Source organism: Pithys albifrons, chromosome 13, assembly GCF_047495875.1.
Source record: "Pithys albifrons albifrons isolate INPA30051 chromosome 13, PitAlb_v1, whole genome shotgun sequence".
Lineage (NCBI taxonomy): Eukaryota > Metazoa > Chordata > Aves > Passeriformes > Thamnophilidae > Pithys > Pithys albifrons.
Window position 1 is genome coordinate 1,794,045 of NC_092470.1, and position 16,382 is coordinate 1,810,426.

Consider the following 16,382-nt stretch of genomic DNA (forward strand, 5'->3'; position numbering starts at 1 on the left):
AAATAGCTTAACTTTCACAAACACTGGAATGGATCCATCAGTCCTTTCTATGAAAGTATAAACACATTAATACCTGTAAGGTATAAATTAGCAGAAGTTGTTGCATTTAAGGGCCAGGACTGACTAGTCTGCAGAGCCAACAAAATAAGCCATAGCACCTAAAATTGTGACCTTAAGTACATTTTTTTCTCCACCCAAAAGAGATTCTCTTTTCTAAGTGACTGCCTTTTTGCCAGGTTCAAAGTAGGCCCTTCAGCCCCAAGTCTGCTTTGTCCATCAGCCTCTAATTATGAAGCAAATGAAGAAATAAAGCAGAGAAAATGAGTAATTTGAACAAAATTTCCAAAAGCTAACAGCATCCACAGTTTGTGCCAATATTTTGTCAGGAAGTTAAAATCTTATACAGAGAAAATTCCAACGATTTTGAATTCTCCAAGTACTAAAGGAAGTATTTTCAGCTCAAAATACTGCACATTTAAGTCTCCCATGCAAACTGTGGGTCCTACAGGTCTTTTGGAGCTAGAATACAGGAAAATATATTCATTTTTACATGGCTACAAGCAGCAAATACTTTGGTAAAGCCAAAACAAAAACTTGAGGTCATGCTCAGAACTTTAAAATCTTCAATGTTACGTAAGAAAAAGCACAAAGCTCAAGAGAGTTGCTCATCTAAAAAATATGGAAAAAACTCTTTCAAAACAACATATTTATTCCAACACATCTTGAAGAGGCTGAAGAGACTGTGTTTCCTCATCTGCACTTTGTAAACAGCTTTTCCAAAAGGCAGTGCTTATCCCAGGCCCTGGCATACCTGTGCACCAGTGAGACACAGCAGGGTGCACCAACCAGCAAAGCAGCATTCACACGGGCAGTCAGGTGTCTTCATCCCAAGAAGTCTTCATTTTTCTCTCTCATGGAAAAAATAAAGAAGGCAGGCCTGTATTTCAGTATTTTCTCCTTATCTAAAGGCCAGATTTCTGATTTTTCAGGTGCTGTGCAATTAACTTCAAGAATCACACCCCTCTGGCTCCCTGCATGTTCTGTTCTTACACTGCATTGCCATGTGCACCCAAGGACATGGAAGTGATGAGTTAATGTGGTGTATGGAGTGTGTTCCTTGTCAGCCTGAGAAAAGCACCACAGGCAGAGATGACTGTCCATTCTCCTACTTTTTAAGCTCTCAGAATACAAACTGAGTCGAGTTCATCTCTCAAATTAATGAACAGACTTTGTTTTTTGTGGCATGACAGCTCTCCCATCTAAACTAGATCATAAAACCACTGCCAAGAAAAAAACAAGTGTGTTCAAGAAAAACTGTCACAGGTACAGACTGATGAGTGCAAAAGCACCTCTGACACAACAAGTCCTGCCCTGATGAGTGCCAGGAAGGATAGAGGACCTGCCCAGGCTTTTAGCTGTCCTCTGCATATAATCTTTCAGAACTCCAACAAATTATGCAGGCAAGACAAGAATTTTACTGTGCATCACCCAATCAACACTTATTATGTCCAAAACACATTCACCTTCCCTGCAGAACAATAAACCCAGCGAGTTTTGGAAGAAGCCATGGGAAAACAGTGATGGAAACAACACCCTGACCCATGTGGCAAAACCAAGTAAATTAAAAGTAGCTGGATTCTACAGAAGTACCTAAGTCACAGACATTCCTAAACTGACAGGAGAAAGCCAAGTAAAAGTTACAAAAAAAGCTCTATTGCCTCATGTTCACAAAAGGAAAGAAACAAAGTTTTAAAATTATAATCACAACTGCTCCCTTGAAATATCACTTGAATGCATAAATGTCTTGCTTATCACAAGCAAGAGAAACCCAAGAAGCCACATCCACCTGCTCTGGAGAGACTGATGTTGGTAAGAGACAGTTCCTCTACAGTGTCTGCGTTCATGACTTTTGGAAAGGCAGAGCTTACATTTGTTTAGACACTTGATACTGGTTTTCAACTATTTAACTTGTTTGGTCATTTTTTAACCACAGCTCAGCTATTTGCATCCAGCACAATCACAGCAACTATGAACCAATACTGGCTGCTTATTTTTGCAATATATTTTCAATGTTTGATTTTGATTACTTGATGGAAAAAGTACACTGACTCTTTTTGTCAGCATAACATTAAAAATGTTCAGAGAATTATCCATTGAACACAGTTTCAGGGACTACTGACTGAGCTTATAACCCCCTCAGTAAGCAGTTGCCATTGAAGACAATATTCATCATATGGGCTAATATTTCCTGCTGCATTCTATAAGTTTCATTTTGCTTGGATCTTTAACAACTTTCTCACGAAAGCACCCAAAGTCAGCTTTCTATGTAGACAGAAAAACATTTAATATGCAAAGAACTGCAGACTCTGAACTCCAAGGAAAAAAAACCCAATTATGTAATATTTGATATCTTAAATCAAATTCCCACTTATTTAAATGCTGTTGCTTTGGTGTATCACCTGTTTACTGGTTTTCCCCATACATTATTAGTGTATGCATGAACCTTCAATCAGGTGCCCTGGCAATTGTGTAGGAATATTTTAGAAAATATCATTATTCCACAGGCTTTTCCACAATCCCCTCTGGGGGGTTGAGCAGAACCCCCTGACAACCCTCCTGGTTATCTTTGCCTACACGTTTCTATACAACGCTGTTTCTCACTTGGCAAATTGGGCTTCAAAAGGTCTGTCTGTTGCTATCTCCATGGTTCAGGAATAGCTCTGTTGATTTACACTGATAAACAAAGATAATGTACAACCATAAGCAACAAAGTCAATCTGCAAAGGACAGAGTAGGAAAAAAGCCTGCAATGTTATCACCATTGTGTACTACAAAGAAAAATTACAGCCCTGGGAAAAAGAAAGGTGGGAGTTGAGAACTGGGTGACTTTGGCTCATTCACCACCTCTTGCTACTTCCAGCGCTGTGCAATCCAGGATTATTTGCAATAGTGGGTGTAAAGAATGCATTAACTGAGCTGCCTCCTGATGCTGAGTGGCAATACCCACCAGAAGGGCACCTGAGTCAGCTTCTCTCTTTGAAAGCAGCAAAGGATCAGACCCTTCTCACACTCCAACACGCAGAACAACAGAGAATCACACAGAACACCAGAGAACTCACTGGGACTAAAGCTCCAGGGCAGCTGAGGAATCTCCATCTACACCACCCTGCAATCCCACCTTACACCTGCAAAGCTGCTGCAGGAGGTTCTTCATGGCAACTGTTACTAACAGTGTCTCTCTGTCAACTGCTACAGGCACTTTATAGACCAGAGTGCAACGCTCCTCCCATGTACCAGTTACTGCCTTAAAGGACCCCCTTTGGAAGAGATTTGCTTTCTCTCTAAGAAAGTAAGTGGGTTAACTTGCCAGGAACCATGGCCAGCACCCTGCCTGCCAACAGGTTCATGGAGCAAGCTGCCAATTAGGGTACAGCAGCTGGAACTGATACAGCTCACAGGGCAAATGGAATACACTGATACAGCTCACAGTGCAAATGAATACAGGTTAAGATCTGAGCTCTGCTTGTACTGACATTTTTTCTCACAGGGATGCTGCCCTTACTCACAAGGAATACTTACTAGGCAAAATTCACAGGCACAGGAGCTTCAGCAAGCTTCTTCCTTACATGCTTTCCTTTTCTGTGCTTCTCAGGCAATCTTTTCTAGCCAAAAACACTCACTGACCTTTAAATATGAATCTGTCTCACTTTAACTTCAAGAGCTCCAATAACACTTCCAAAATTTTGCTGTTGCAGCTGAGACAGCTTCATTAGCAGCAGAGCAGGTTTGAGACTTGCCTGCTGATAATCTGGTATTTTAAATTAAAATAAAAATCCCAGTATGAACATATAGTTTTACATACATAAAGCTCTAAAATAGTCAACATTTACAGCTTGGATACATGTTTAACACCAGGTTCAGTGAATTATTCCACTGACTCCAACAGACAGCAAACTGTTGCACAACCACAACCTGATGATACAGAGATCTCTCACGTGCCCCTCACTCTTTACATCCTTACTATGAGCTATCCCCCTGCTTTCAAAAACTGAAAATGTCTACAGTTTACAGTGCAAAAGTCATTAAATAAACTGTCTTCTCCAAAGATCATTCCATACTCCTTGACCATGGAGTTACAGACTCAGAAGTCTGAGAGTGAGGCATGTTGTGCAACCTATTTTTAAGCAAAACTACCCAATCTAGACAAGGGAGGCAGAGAAAGACAATTAGCAAGACTCAAAGCAAATGGAAAAACAATTACACAACGTGACTTACTCCCTCATGGACAACTCCTATACTAATATTTATTCTCTCTCAGCTAGTATATATTTGCATTAAATGTCAAAGTTTATTAAAGCAATATTGATGTAATTGTGAGCCTTTACAGAAGGAATCAGTGATTTTAATGGAGTTCCAAACAGGCTCAGGGGTCACTCTGCAGAAGACCATTAGGAGATAGAAAAAGTAGAGAGAAAGGTGGTACTTGCCTGTAATTAAAAAAGGTGCTAAAAGACTTCAGAGCTACCCAAGGACAGCTTCAACTCCAGAGCTGTGATAATTCTGAGTGTCTCTATTACCTTCAGACATGCATGTTTATGAATTTACTGGCAAATTTGAGGGAGATTACTATTTTTAAAACTGTTTTTCCTTCTTTCTGCTGCACTAAAAACATCCACAGAAAGGACATCAACAAGTGTAAAAGCAAAACAATGACACTAAGAGGCAACCTGGCAGCTGAGACAACAGCAAGAGCATCTGTGATATGTACAGAGACTTGCACTAAGAGAGAATACACATAAAGTCAGTGTGGAAGGATGCCCATATTTGTTCATGTTTACAGTGCAGATTTAAATGTCTTTTAAATGTGTATGAAGGCTTTTCTGACAGTAAGACCCTCAGAGGAGGAAGATGTGTATATATATAAAAGCAAAATTTACATCTCCTGTATTACATACTGTCTTCCTCCCTGGGTGAGCTTTGTAGAGATGCCTGTATAAACATGGGCATGTATCCAAGAAGGAACATTTTAGGCTTGAGATCAGTTTTACAAAAACATGGAAGGTCAGACTGTGAATGTAGCACTAAACAGCTTCCTATAGAACCTCCATCCAACAATACAATAATCCAGATCTGCTAAGACACCAAGAACGTTGCAGTTGGCAAACTGTGTGTTAGTAGCAGTATTTTCTGAAATAGCACCAACTTTATCAAGTCAGTGATCTTACTTTTTAGCACCACACTGAACTGTGTCTCAGACAAGATGTTACTAAAACAAGCACTGCTAGAAGCCTACAATGTTTAGCCTGGCACAATTTTTATCTGTTTGTTTACTGTGATTTCAAACCTTTGCTACAAACATCTCCTGCAATCAACAGTGACTGCATTAAGACAGATGAGCATTTATGTTTAAGTGCATGTAAGGTTTTTTTAACTGAAATATTACTCAAGTAAAACATGGGATAAAGTCTACAAATGAAAAGATTTTAGAATGTCTTTCCCAGTTAGTAATTTTTTCCTGTTTAAAGGGTTAAAATACTTTCCCCTCCATGCTGAGCATTTCATGGGGAAATGAACCATCCTCTGCTCTAAAACCCACCAACAAGAAAAATATTCCTAAGCAAGAAACAGGAATCCTGAGGGTATTTTGAGGCTCTGATAACAAATTAATGCTCTTAAATACTTTTTACACATCATATTTGCCCATCTTTTAAACATAAACATAACTATTTGGTGATCAAAGTGCAAATGATCATTAAACATTGTAATCCTTGTTGCTGTGACTATAATTCATGCAAAAGCACCTCAGTTAAGACCAGGCCCATACACAGCAGGTATGGGTGGTGAGCCTAAGGGACCTCCTGCTTGGAGATCTTTCCAAGTACTCACACAGAAAAGAAACTAGTCAGGGTGGCAATTTTCCCCAGAATCAAACACTTAAAAGTGAAAATCCATTACAGATTGATTTCAAAATACTTCTGCAAGTGCTGTGGTTTAGAACTGATTTTATTCTCATCCTGCCCAGCAATATGTGCTTACTAGAGAAGAGAAATGATAAATGAAGCTTTGAGGGGTTCTGAAAGTCTGTTGTTCTTGTTATCGTCTGAACAAACCCAAAAACATTTGTGGTAAAGCCACTTTGTAACTTGGTGAGTTAACAGGGTAACTTTTGTAAGAGCTGATGGGGTTCCAAAAGAAATTCAATTTACAGAAGGTGCCCTCAGAGTAACACCCACTGCAGAGCTTTCCTCTATCCATATTTTCAACTATCAGGCAATCTCAAATCAACTCAGTCCACTTAAAGAGATATGGGGAAAGAAACTGCTCTAGTGACTCAGGCCCTTATCTACCTTAGGAAACAGGAAGACTGAAAATTTTTTACATGGTTGATAATTCCTGCTTAGAATCTGGAAAACACAGAAGGAAACACAGAGCCCACAACACTAAACCATAGTCTATGGAACTTTGAGCTCAAATATTGGACAACTAATGAGAATTGTTACCAAGTAAAACCAAGTCATTTCTCCTTGTTCCTCACACTGCAGAAATTCCAAAGTTGTCATTTTCACCTCAGTGCTTTAAAAAAGTGAAAGTCAGCTGGCAAGTCTTGTTCCAGTTTGCAGCCTGTATTTTTCCACTCTAGATTTAAAACTGTATGGTAATGGAAATTCTACATTATTGTGCTGATACACACAAAACAATGAAAGCATTTCAGCCTCAGGCCAGTGTAAATCCCAGTGCAATGCTCAGTCCTTACACAGCAGTGGTGTGGGAGCACAGCAGGGTGGGAGGCTTTGCAGACCAGGTCCCTGCATGGCCTGTCACAGGTAATGAATGCACAGAACGGGACACCACACTCCCTTGGGCATCAGCTTGGAGAATCCAAAGCCTTTTCCCCTTGGGACTGGAGCCCCACAACTCCTCCTGAAAAATCCAGGTTACTTTACATACACAGAGAGTGCATTTTGCCTCACTGGTGATTTTTGGCTGCCACGAGCACCCAGTGAATGCTACATATGGGTCCCAAAGAACTTGACATTATATCTTTGAATTTTCCTTCAACTAATTAGCCAAAATATGTTTTACAGATTAGTATTTTTGCACTCTAAGTAGGTTAAAACATCTGGATGTATTAATAGCAGAAAGATAAGCAAGTTTTAATTTCAGTTTCCCTGTGTCAGGAGTTTTCTTTGTGATCCCTTTCCCTATAGCCAGGCACCCCACAGGGTTCCCAGGGCTATTCCCTGTCTCCTGGTTCCCAGGGCTGTTCCCTGTCTCCCGGTTCCCAGGGCTGCTGTTCCCTGTCTCCCGGTTCCCAGGGCTGCTGTTCCCTGTCTCCCGGTTCCCAGGGCTGCTGTTCCCTGTCTCCCGGTTCCCAGGGCTGCTGTTCCCTGTCTCCCGGTTCCCAGGGCTGCTGTTCCCTGTCTCCCGGTTCCCAGGGCTGCTGTTCCCTGTCTCCCGGTTCCCAGTGCTGGTGTTCCCTGTCTCCCGATTCCCAGTGCTGGTGTTCCCTGTCTCCCGATTCCCAGTGCTGGTGTTCCCTGTCTCCCGATTCCCAGTGCTGGTGTTCCCTGTCTCCCGATTCCCAGTGCTGGTGTTCCCTGTCTCCCGGTTCCCAGTGCTGGTGTTCCCTGTCTCCCGGTTCCCAGTGCTGGTGTTCCCTGTCTCCCGGTTCCCAGTGCTGGTGTTCCCTGTCTCCCGGTTCCCAGTGCTGGTGTTCCCTGTCTCCCGGTTCCCAGCGCCGTTCCCTGTCTCCCGGTTCCCAGCGCCGTTCCCTGTCTCCCGGTTCCCAGCGCCGTTCCCTGTCTCCCGGTTCCCAGTGCTGGTGTTCCCTGTCTCCCAATTCCCAGGGCTGTTCCCTGTCTCCCGGTTCCCAGGGCTGGTGTTCCCTGTCTCCCGATTCCCAGTGCTGGTGTTCCCTGTCTCCCGGTTCCCAGCGCCGTTCCCTGTCTCCCAATTCCCAGCGCCGTTCCCTGTCTCCCGGTTCCCAGCGCCGTTCCCTGTCTCCCGGTTCCCAGGGCTGGTGTTCCCTGTCTCCCGGTTCCCAGGGCTGGTGTTCCCTGTCTCCCGGTTCCCAGCGCCGTTCCCTGTCTCCCGGTTCCCAGCGCCGTTCCCTGTCTCCCGGTTCCCAGCGCCGTTCCCTGTCTCCCGGTTCCCAGCGCCGTTCCCTGTCTCCTCGCACAGCCGTGGCATTTGCATTTCAATGTGCTCCCGTCCCCGCCTGGCAGCTCTGACACACCGACAGCAGGAGGGAGCAGCTCGGCAGGATTCCATTCCTCGGCAGCTGCGGCAGCTCAGGAAGTGGGAACAGTGTGGGATGGGAGCTGCAGGACACGGATCTCCTCTCGGATCGTACCTGGCAATCCCAGCGTGCAGCTCCGGGCTCTGCTCTCAGCGGCTCGGGAAGGGAAGGGAAGGTCCAACACCCCTACATACAAAAAAAAAAGAAGAGAAAGGATTGTTAACACCACCTGAAATCTAATCTCATCAGAAAGCAACCAGAACCAGAAGAGCAATGCCAAGGAGCAAAGCTGCAGTTCCTTTAGAGAAGAGGGCAAAGCAAACACGGGCATTCTAGCAGGGATGGAAGGGGGTAATCCCAGAGTAGGATGAGGGGCAGCCAGAGGGAAAAGGGCAGCCCAGGAGCAAAGACTAAACTAAAGGAAAAGGAAAGGACAGACACACAAGTGTCCGTTCAGAATCAAGACAGAGAAAACATGTTATGACTTGTTAACTCACAGTAACCTTTTAACACACCTATTCTTCCTAACACAATAAAGAAAGTTAATAGAAATTGCCGAAGTCTGTGACCCTAAGCAATAACTTACACTTATCTTAATATTATATTATCCTGTGTGGGCAAAAGAAATCAACATTAGGAGGGATTTAGCCAAAGAGCATCCCTCTTTTATTTCTCTTTAAATGACTAATCCCAACAAAGTCCTTTACTTGGAAAGTGAACAGAAAAGAATGCACATTTTGATATACCTCTCTTTTGCAGAGCCAGTCATGCGACTTACCCACACACAGGGAATGCTATTGCTTCAAAATAACTGTATATTTATTTACATGGCTAATGTATGTTCTAAAATAGAAGGAAATGCAAACATTGCATCCATTATCAACTGCAGCTGGGTGGAAGTGCTCACCAGCAGGAAGGCCAGGCAGGAAAGTCTGCTGGTTCCCTGCTCTGGAGCTGGGGCCTCATTCCCATCTCAGGATCACACCCCACCTGCCACTGCTGTTCAGGGGAGGAAGAGGCACTTGAGCCAAAGAGAACTATCAAAAAAATGTCACTTAGGAAGTCTGTGAATTAAGTCACCTACATGAGATATCCTAACAAGAAGGTAAAGCCATCAAGAAAAAATATGTACGATTAATCATGGAAAGTTACTCATGGAAAAATTGGTAACTCACTTCTTGCTGAGTTCTACATTTTAGAGACCTGAAAACACACAGAGCAGTAACTTTGCCAGGAAGATGCTTCATCTGGATAAATCATCTTAACTACTTTACAGACAAAACCTTTTCAATCAGTAGGAAATTAAAGAGCTCTAACTAGTCAAAATGACCAAATAAAATCTCCACAAGTATTTGCTGCTCTGCTACACCACTGGAACCAAACTGTCTAGATGAGGCTGCAAGTCTAACAAAAGTCACATGGAACTAAGTACATCCAGTTTGCAACAAAGGCACCTGCTCGGCTAGCACTTTTAAACAAGTTTAAGTAAACTTTCTATCTATAGACCCTAATTATTAGAATTCCATAAAGTCCTGGCTCCTAAAACTCTGTGGTCTTTCCTTCCTGCCCATACATCTCCGTGTATTATTTTTTCTCTAAACACCCGAGAATAAAGTGCTTTAGCAGACATTAGAGACAAAGAATAAGGGAGAGAACTTTGGAGGCACTTAAGAAGCGATTAAAGACTAATGAAAGACAAGCTCTACAAAACAAAACGACAAAGATCTAAAGTAAACAGAGGTTATGTTCTCTAAGGAGGGACCCCTGTTAAATTCGAGGTCAGAGATCCACCAGACAGCGCTCCTCCCCCTGGTTGTGCTCACAGAGGGGCAGCCAGGGCATCCTCCTCCGCCAGGTATCAGCTGTCCCGGGAGCTCCTGACCAGGGCAAAGTGGGCATCGTTCCGCTTCCGACCCAGCGCAAACCCCAACCTGCCCAGTGCAGCCTCAGCTTCACCCACAATATAAACCAGTGAACAGACCAACCCACCTGCAAGTCCAAAACAACCTCCAGGAGAAAGGGAAGTACCGAAAGGAAGATGGAATGCAGCTACACACGTACACAGTAACACATAAAGCCTCTCAAGTCGGCAGCTCTCGGTAATGAGAGAGCGGGGACAGACCCGGCAGGGGCAGCACCGCCCGGCACCCCCGGCGGCTCCATCCCGGGGCACTCCCCGGAGGTGCCGCTGCCGGCGGGGCGGGGACGGCGCCGCACGCCGCGGGCTGGGCTCGGGAGGGGCCGGGGCGAGGGCGCTGCGACCCGCGGGGTCCCGCGGGCTGTGCCGGCGCCAGGCGGCTCTGCGGGCGCCGCTCCGCCCGGCGGGGCCGCACCGAGAGGCGCCGGCGGGACCCCAGCGAAGGGGCGGGCGGCGGCGCCCCCGGCGCTCCCCCCGCACACCCGCCCGGGGAACCGACCGCCGCCCCCGGCCTGCCCCGGCGGCGCGAGGGGCCGTACCCCGCTGCCGCCCCTCACCTCCAAGGGCTCCCCAGCGCAGCGCGGCGGCAGCTCCGGCGGGGCCGAGGCTGTGTCTGTGTCCGTGTCCGTGTCCGTGTCCGTGTCCGTGTCCGTGTCCCCGTCCGTGGCTGCCGCGCCGCGCCCGCGCCCGCGCGCTACAACCGACCCGGCACCGCCCCCGGCGCGCGCGCCGCCGAGCCCCGCCCCCGCCCGCCCATTGGCTGCGGCGCCGAGGGGGCGTGGCCCCGCCGGGGGAAGACTACAGCTCCCGGCGTGCCCCGCGCGCGGCCCTTTAAGGCGCCCCGTCGGGCCGCGCGCGGCGCAGGTGAGGCAGTGCCGGTGTGTGCGGGGCGCGCTCGGGCCTGGGCCCGGCGGGAGGAGCGCGGGGGGCGGGCGCTGAACCCCACCCCGACCCCGACCCCGACCCTGACCCGCGGGGCGCTCCGGGCCCGGCCCCGCGTTCTCCCCACAGGCTTTTCTGCAGAGAGCGGGGCGCCGCTGTGGGGCGGGCGGAGGGATCCGAGCGGGCGGTGGGGCGGCTGCGCGGGCCGAGGGGACGCGGCCGAGGCAGCCCCAGCCCCGAGACCGGCACCGCGGGCGGCACCGCGGCCCTCCCTCCCCTGCGGCCGGACTGAGCTCGGCGGCGGCTGTGAGTGCGGTGGCCGCCGGTGAGGGGCCTGCGGGGCGTGAGGGGGAGCAGCGGGGTGAGGGGCTGAGCGCTTGGCTTTCAGTATTCTCCCTTATACCTCTTTCCTCGGTTCCTGCAAAGCGATAATATTTGATGACTCCTTAATTGTATTTATTTATCCTTTCATTGCGTCCACTAAATGTTTTCTTGCCAAGCCGGTCATTTATCACAGTGTAGTTTTCTGATGCTTCTGTCCAGGTTTTCACATTCAGTTGTTTGTCCCTGAGGAACTGAAGCCTCTTGTCCTTGAGGGGGCGGAAAGGCCCCGGCCGTGGGGCTGAAGGCGCCGGAGCCACGTGCCCTGCGAGGCGCCATTCGGTGCAGCCCCGTGGGACGAACTGCAGCGCTGGGGGGGCCCGGCCCTCCCTCCCTCCCTGGCCACGCAGAGCGCTCCGTGTTCAGGGGGCAGAGCCCTTGAGGGGACCCGCCAGCAGGTGTGCCCCTGCCGGGGGGAGATTCTCTGAGAAAAGAGCCCCCAAATCACCTTGTGAGTGAGAAAAAGTGGTTTAACTTGGTCTAGGAAAATGAGGGAGGGCTTTTAACCCAGTGGATAAAGAAAGAAAATTCACAGAGGAAAAGAGCTGCATTCTGGAAAGGTGGTCTCCAACTTTTTTGGCTGCACATGCAAATCATACAAACACTTTTTAGCCTGTGCCCCCAAGGATGTACATCCATTGGCTTGTCAGTTATATACAGGTATTGCTCTACTAATGCATGCGTTAGAAAATATGCTAAAACATAGAAATTGAGAAAGGAGAAAGATGAAATAAACACTGTTTTAAAACATTTCTTCCTGCTCCAAAAAAAAGGGGTTTTCCCCATCCCTCAGTGGGCCACCTTGCATGTAGGACCCACTAGAGAGACCACTTTAATAGCACATGTGTGTTATTCTGAAGTGAGCATCCTTAATTCCATAAGAATACAAACACAGCCAGCATTGAAAACAAAGAATTTATTTTCTATTTTCATAGCCTCTTTCTTTAGTCCAGGCCTTAATCCAGGGGCACAATCTGTTTGAAGATAATGAATTGATAGTGTAATGCTGCTTTATCTTTTCCTTTTCTCTCTCACACCTTCATTGTATGTGAGTGTTAGAAGGGATGAGATACTCAGCTTTCCTAGAACCATATCACTTGCTGGCAAATACTGTAACTTTAGAGTTGAGGAAGTTGAGGGAAAGTGATGAAACTCTTTTCTTGTCCTTAGAAATCTATCATGTCCTGTAATAGAAGTGGAGGTTACTAATTTAAAGGAGATTTGGGTTTTGAAATGGCATCTAAAATATTTGGGTTAGTCTCAAAACTCCTACATTATTATCTCTTGTATAGGATACCAGTACTTTTCAAAATAGGCAAACCAGAGTCTGTGTGATCTGAGCCCACTGTCCTGATTGCAAATTGAATTTTATTTCCTTTGGTTACTCATGGCCCATGGAGGGTGAGGTGACAGGGGCACCTTTTATGGCTCAGAAAAGGGAGAATTGTGGTTATTGCAGTTTCCTCAGCAGCTGAGAGGAGGATTCAGCTCTTCTGTGTGTACTTGACTGGTAGAAGGTGCCTAATACAAATTCTAGTACTTTGCAATAAGGTAACAACAAGGAGAGAGATTTTTGCTGCCTTGACCTTGTGTTCCTGCAGGGCATCTCCCTGGGCTAACTCAGCTTTGTGTGTGATGGGCAGGGCTGCCCAGAGGGCTGAGGAGCTGGGCTGATTTCCTTGGTGCTGCTGAATGCAAGCACTGACTGTGAGCTCTGCTTTTGCTTTGTCAGTCTTGCTGTCAGAGCACAGGAATAGAGAAAACAGTAAATTAATGTGTTCAAATGAGCTCTGTAATCTCATTTTGTTACTGGGACTCTACATGGTGTATTTAAATAAAGGGTCACTCAGTCTCCAGGTGTGCCCAGTCAGACAAGTGTGTCTTACCCTGTCAAAGTTCAGCCTTCCATAGTATGTACTTCTTGATTAAATAGGATTTGTTTCAGGACTAGGTCTTGGATGAGATTTTTGTTAAGCTCAGCTCTGACTGGCAAAGGTTGTGGGTGAATTTAGAGTGTGTGTCTCTGACACAGACTGGTACAAGTCTCTAAATTCTGGCTGTACCTGCTGCCCTCTCCATGTTGTGGCTGAAAAATTTGAGTATTCCCACTCAGCATTACTGGGGTGCACACAGAGCTGGGCTCATTTCCTGAGTGTGGCAGGTGCTGTGGGAAAGGGTTGGAGCAGTGGTGAAGAGGCTGCAGTTGGTGGGGACACTCCTGGTGATGGGCTGTGAGGGAGAAGGGGAACTCAGGGGAATGTGCCTTTCCAGTTTTGGGGACAACAGGTGAATGCAGAAAGGTTCTTTTTTCTTTTTGCCAGTTGTTCATGCACCTGTAATAAAATGCTCTTTTGGTCTATAATCTGATAGCCTTGGGAGAGGCCTCAAAACTGTGCTGCTTTCTGCATTCCTTCCAGCTTTTTGGGTATTTTACTTCCATGATTCCCCTTAGAGAGAGAGGATGTTTATGCTCATGGGAATTCATTAACTTCAGTTATTTTTTTTAGACATGAACAGTGATGAATAAAAGACTTCAACACAAGGTGTTCACCAGGTATGAACTACTAAGAACAGTTTGGTTTCAGAAAACTGGGGTTTTTTTTCAGTAGATTTGTTTGTGAAGCAGCCAGGGCTGGTTGGTGGCTCTTTGAAATACAGTCAGGTGGGAGCTGGAGCTTTTATGAGTGATGCAGGTCAGTCTCCATTGGCAAGATCTGCAGTGTTGGTTGGCCCTGTTGTGTTTTTCCTCCAGGACTGGTTTACTCCTGCACCAGTGGCACCAGTGGCACAGCCAGTGGCTGTTAGTTTTGTGGTCTGATACTGGTCCTGGATGTTTGAGGGCAAAGCAGCTGGATCTGGGTTTGTAGCTGCACCCCCAGTGTCACTGTCAGTGGGACAGGTTGGCTGATAAGCAGTTTAACACAGACTAGTCTTACAATAATCTCTGGTGTAATGGGATTGTTGGGATGTGTCTGTTAAAGCTTTCTGTATGCAAGTTAATCCCACAGGGGGTTAATTCTTATTAAAGGAATAACTTACCTTGTTCATTCCTGTTAGGGCAAAGGGGAGACTGACATGATTTCTGAGGGGCTGCTTGATGCCAATTTGATAAGGACAACGTTGGGACAGCTGAACTGCAGCTACAGCTGGTTTTGAGTGACTGTTTGTCTGGAAATCTTCATTCTGTATTACAGGGAAACAAAAGCAATTGCTGTGGAATGCCTGAATATTTCAAGGGTTTACATTTATTAGGAAATCTGCCTTGTTCCTTGGACTTGCTCTTGCAAGTGCTGGTGCACTTTGAAGGAAACTTGTCTTTCAGAAATGGCAATAAGAACATTAGTGACTGCAGATTTTAATAGTGAGTATGTTAAATGGAAGCTGTGCTGAGTTGTCCTCAAGAAATGTTATTAATGATTTTGATCCTAGAAACAAATAATCCTGCTCTGCTTTGCAGGAGATTCTGGCAGGGGCTGACTTTGGCTGACACCTTACTGGGCATACAGTGAATAGCAAATCTTACACTGCACTTCCTAAATTCAGGAGACTGGGATTGCTTACACTGTTTCTTCAGGTGAAAGAGAGTGCAAGTCTAAGACATTGGAGTGTGTCTGTTGTGCCTCACGGCTGGGATAGGTAAGGAGGGGAGCAGGTGACACCCTTAGCCTGTGGTTCAAAGGGGTTTGGTAGCAGGGAAATGGGAAGTGGTGTTTTAGTCAAAAAATCAAGTGGCATGTAAAGTTTTGTTCCTGATGATAAAAATGTGTGAGTTGCATAGGAGAATGAGAATAGTGAAAGTCTTGGTTATTAGCTGAATTCAAGAGCCTTAAGACTGACAGTTTATTTCTGAATCCTTCTTCCATTTTATTCCTCTGCTAACAACTGTAAAGCTCAGGGGATTTCTTGGTGATTTAGTGAATTACCAGGGGGAAGCCTTCTTTTGTTTTATTTTTGAGTTCAAATGTGAAAAGATAAATTCTAAGCCTTATTTATACAGTGGGGTCTGAGGGCTTGTTGCAGCCAAAACAAACTCAGGCTGGTTGTGGCTGCCCTTCAAAATACCTGTCATCTCTGGAACGTTCTAGGTTATATTTGGGGAGGTTCTCAGACACCCTTAACCAAATAGTTGTTAAAGGATGTCTGTTCTGTAGTTTCTTTTATTTCAGGTAAGTGGTCTGGCGTGAGTTAGTGGGTTCTTTTGTGAGATTTTGTGTTTGTTACTCAAGAAATAAACTATTTTTTTCTCTTCCAATTCCCTTGGCTTCTGTTTCAAAGCCTTGGGCATAAGGTGGGGAGTTGTTTCCTGACTTTAGATACTGTTTGCTGAGATCTACTCATTGACAAAACATCAGTAATGGAGATGAAAGATGCTTTGACAGAATGGGCTTTGCTCTGTGTGTAAGAACAGGCTGTATAGTCTCAGGCTGATTCTTCTGGGCTGTAATTGCATGTTCATCAGAGGCTGATTTTCTGGTGTGATGGAGTTGATGTCCCACACTTGTACTCAAGATATGCTGTGCTTGACAATATATGGGGGGAAAAGTGTCAGTCTCCAGAGCTGGAAAAACAGTGGAGAGAGAGCTGTGGCCAAACAGGTGCTGGGAATGGTGTGGGACTATAAAGCAGAGAAAACAGATCAACATCAAGCAAAGTACTGAGAACAGTAAACTGTGACTTTCCTTTCACACTTGGGTATCTGGAGTTTGCCAGCATTGCATTTCTGCCAAGAAAACTGGGGAGCAAGGTGGGATGTTCCCAGTGCAGGATAAGGAGCATATCAAGGTAAGAGAAGAAGGCTTTGTGTACAGTTTAGTTTTAAGGGTGTTGCTTCTTTACCTGCATTCTCACCCTTTTCCCTTGGTGCAGAGTTCCTTTCATGCCTGACTTTTTCCAGCTTACTCCAAGAATAAGCACAGTCTGCCTTGTTTATGTTTTCTGTTACTCAGGACATTCCAAACACAT

The 16,382-nt window shown here is 46.0% G+C and overlaps 2 protein-coding genes across 9 annotated transcripts in view; one reads left to right on the forward strand and one right to left on the reverse strand.

Moving 5' to 3' along the window:
* PEAK1 (pseudopodium enriched atypical kinase 1) overlaps positions 1-10,856 on the reverse strand; it is a 118,077-nt gene extending 107,221 nt beyond the window's left edge. For all 3 annotated transcript variants that reach the window (XM_071568973.1, XM_071568976.1, XM_071568972.1), the window contains exons 1-2: positions 10,715-10,856; positions 8,354-8,425 (exon numbers count right to left, since the gene is read on the reverse strand). The gene's annotated coding sequence lies outside the window, so the exon portion shown is untranslated. The remainder of the gene's footprint in view (positions 1-8,353; positions 8,426-10,714) is intronic.
* Positions 10,857-10,950: 94 nt separating this feature from the next.
* Positions 10,951-16,382, forward strand: part of HMG20A (high mobility group 20A) — a 43,869-nt gene continuing 38,437 nt past the window's right edge. Inside the window, exon 1 of one of the 6 annotated variants that reach the window (XM_071568216.1) lies at positions 10,951-11,021. The gene's annotated coding sequence lies outside the window, so the exon portion shown is untranslated. Of the gene's footprint in view, positions 11,036-11,065; positions 11,365-11,582; positions 11,872-13,953; positions 13,975-16,382 lie in introns of those variants that run through there. The other 5 variants (XM_071568221.1, XM_071568219.1, XM_071568217.1 and 2 more) reach the window with 5 other exon arrangements.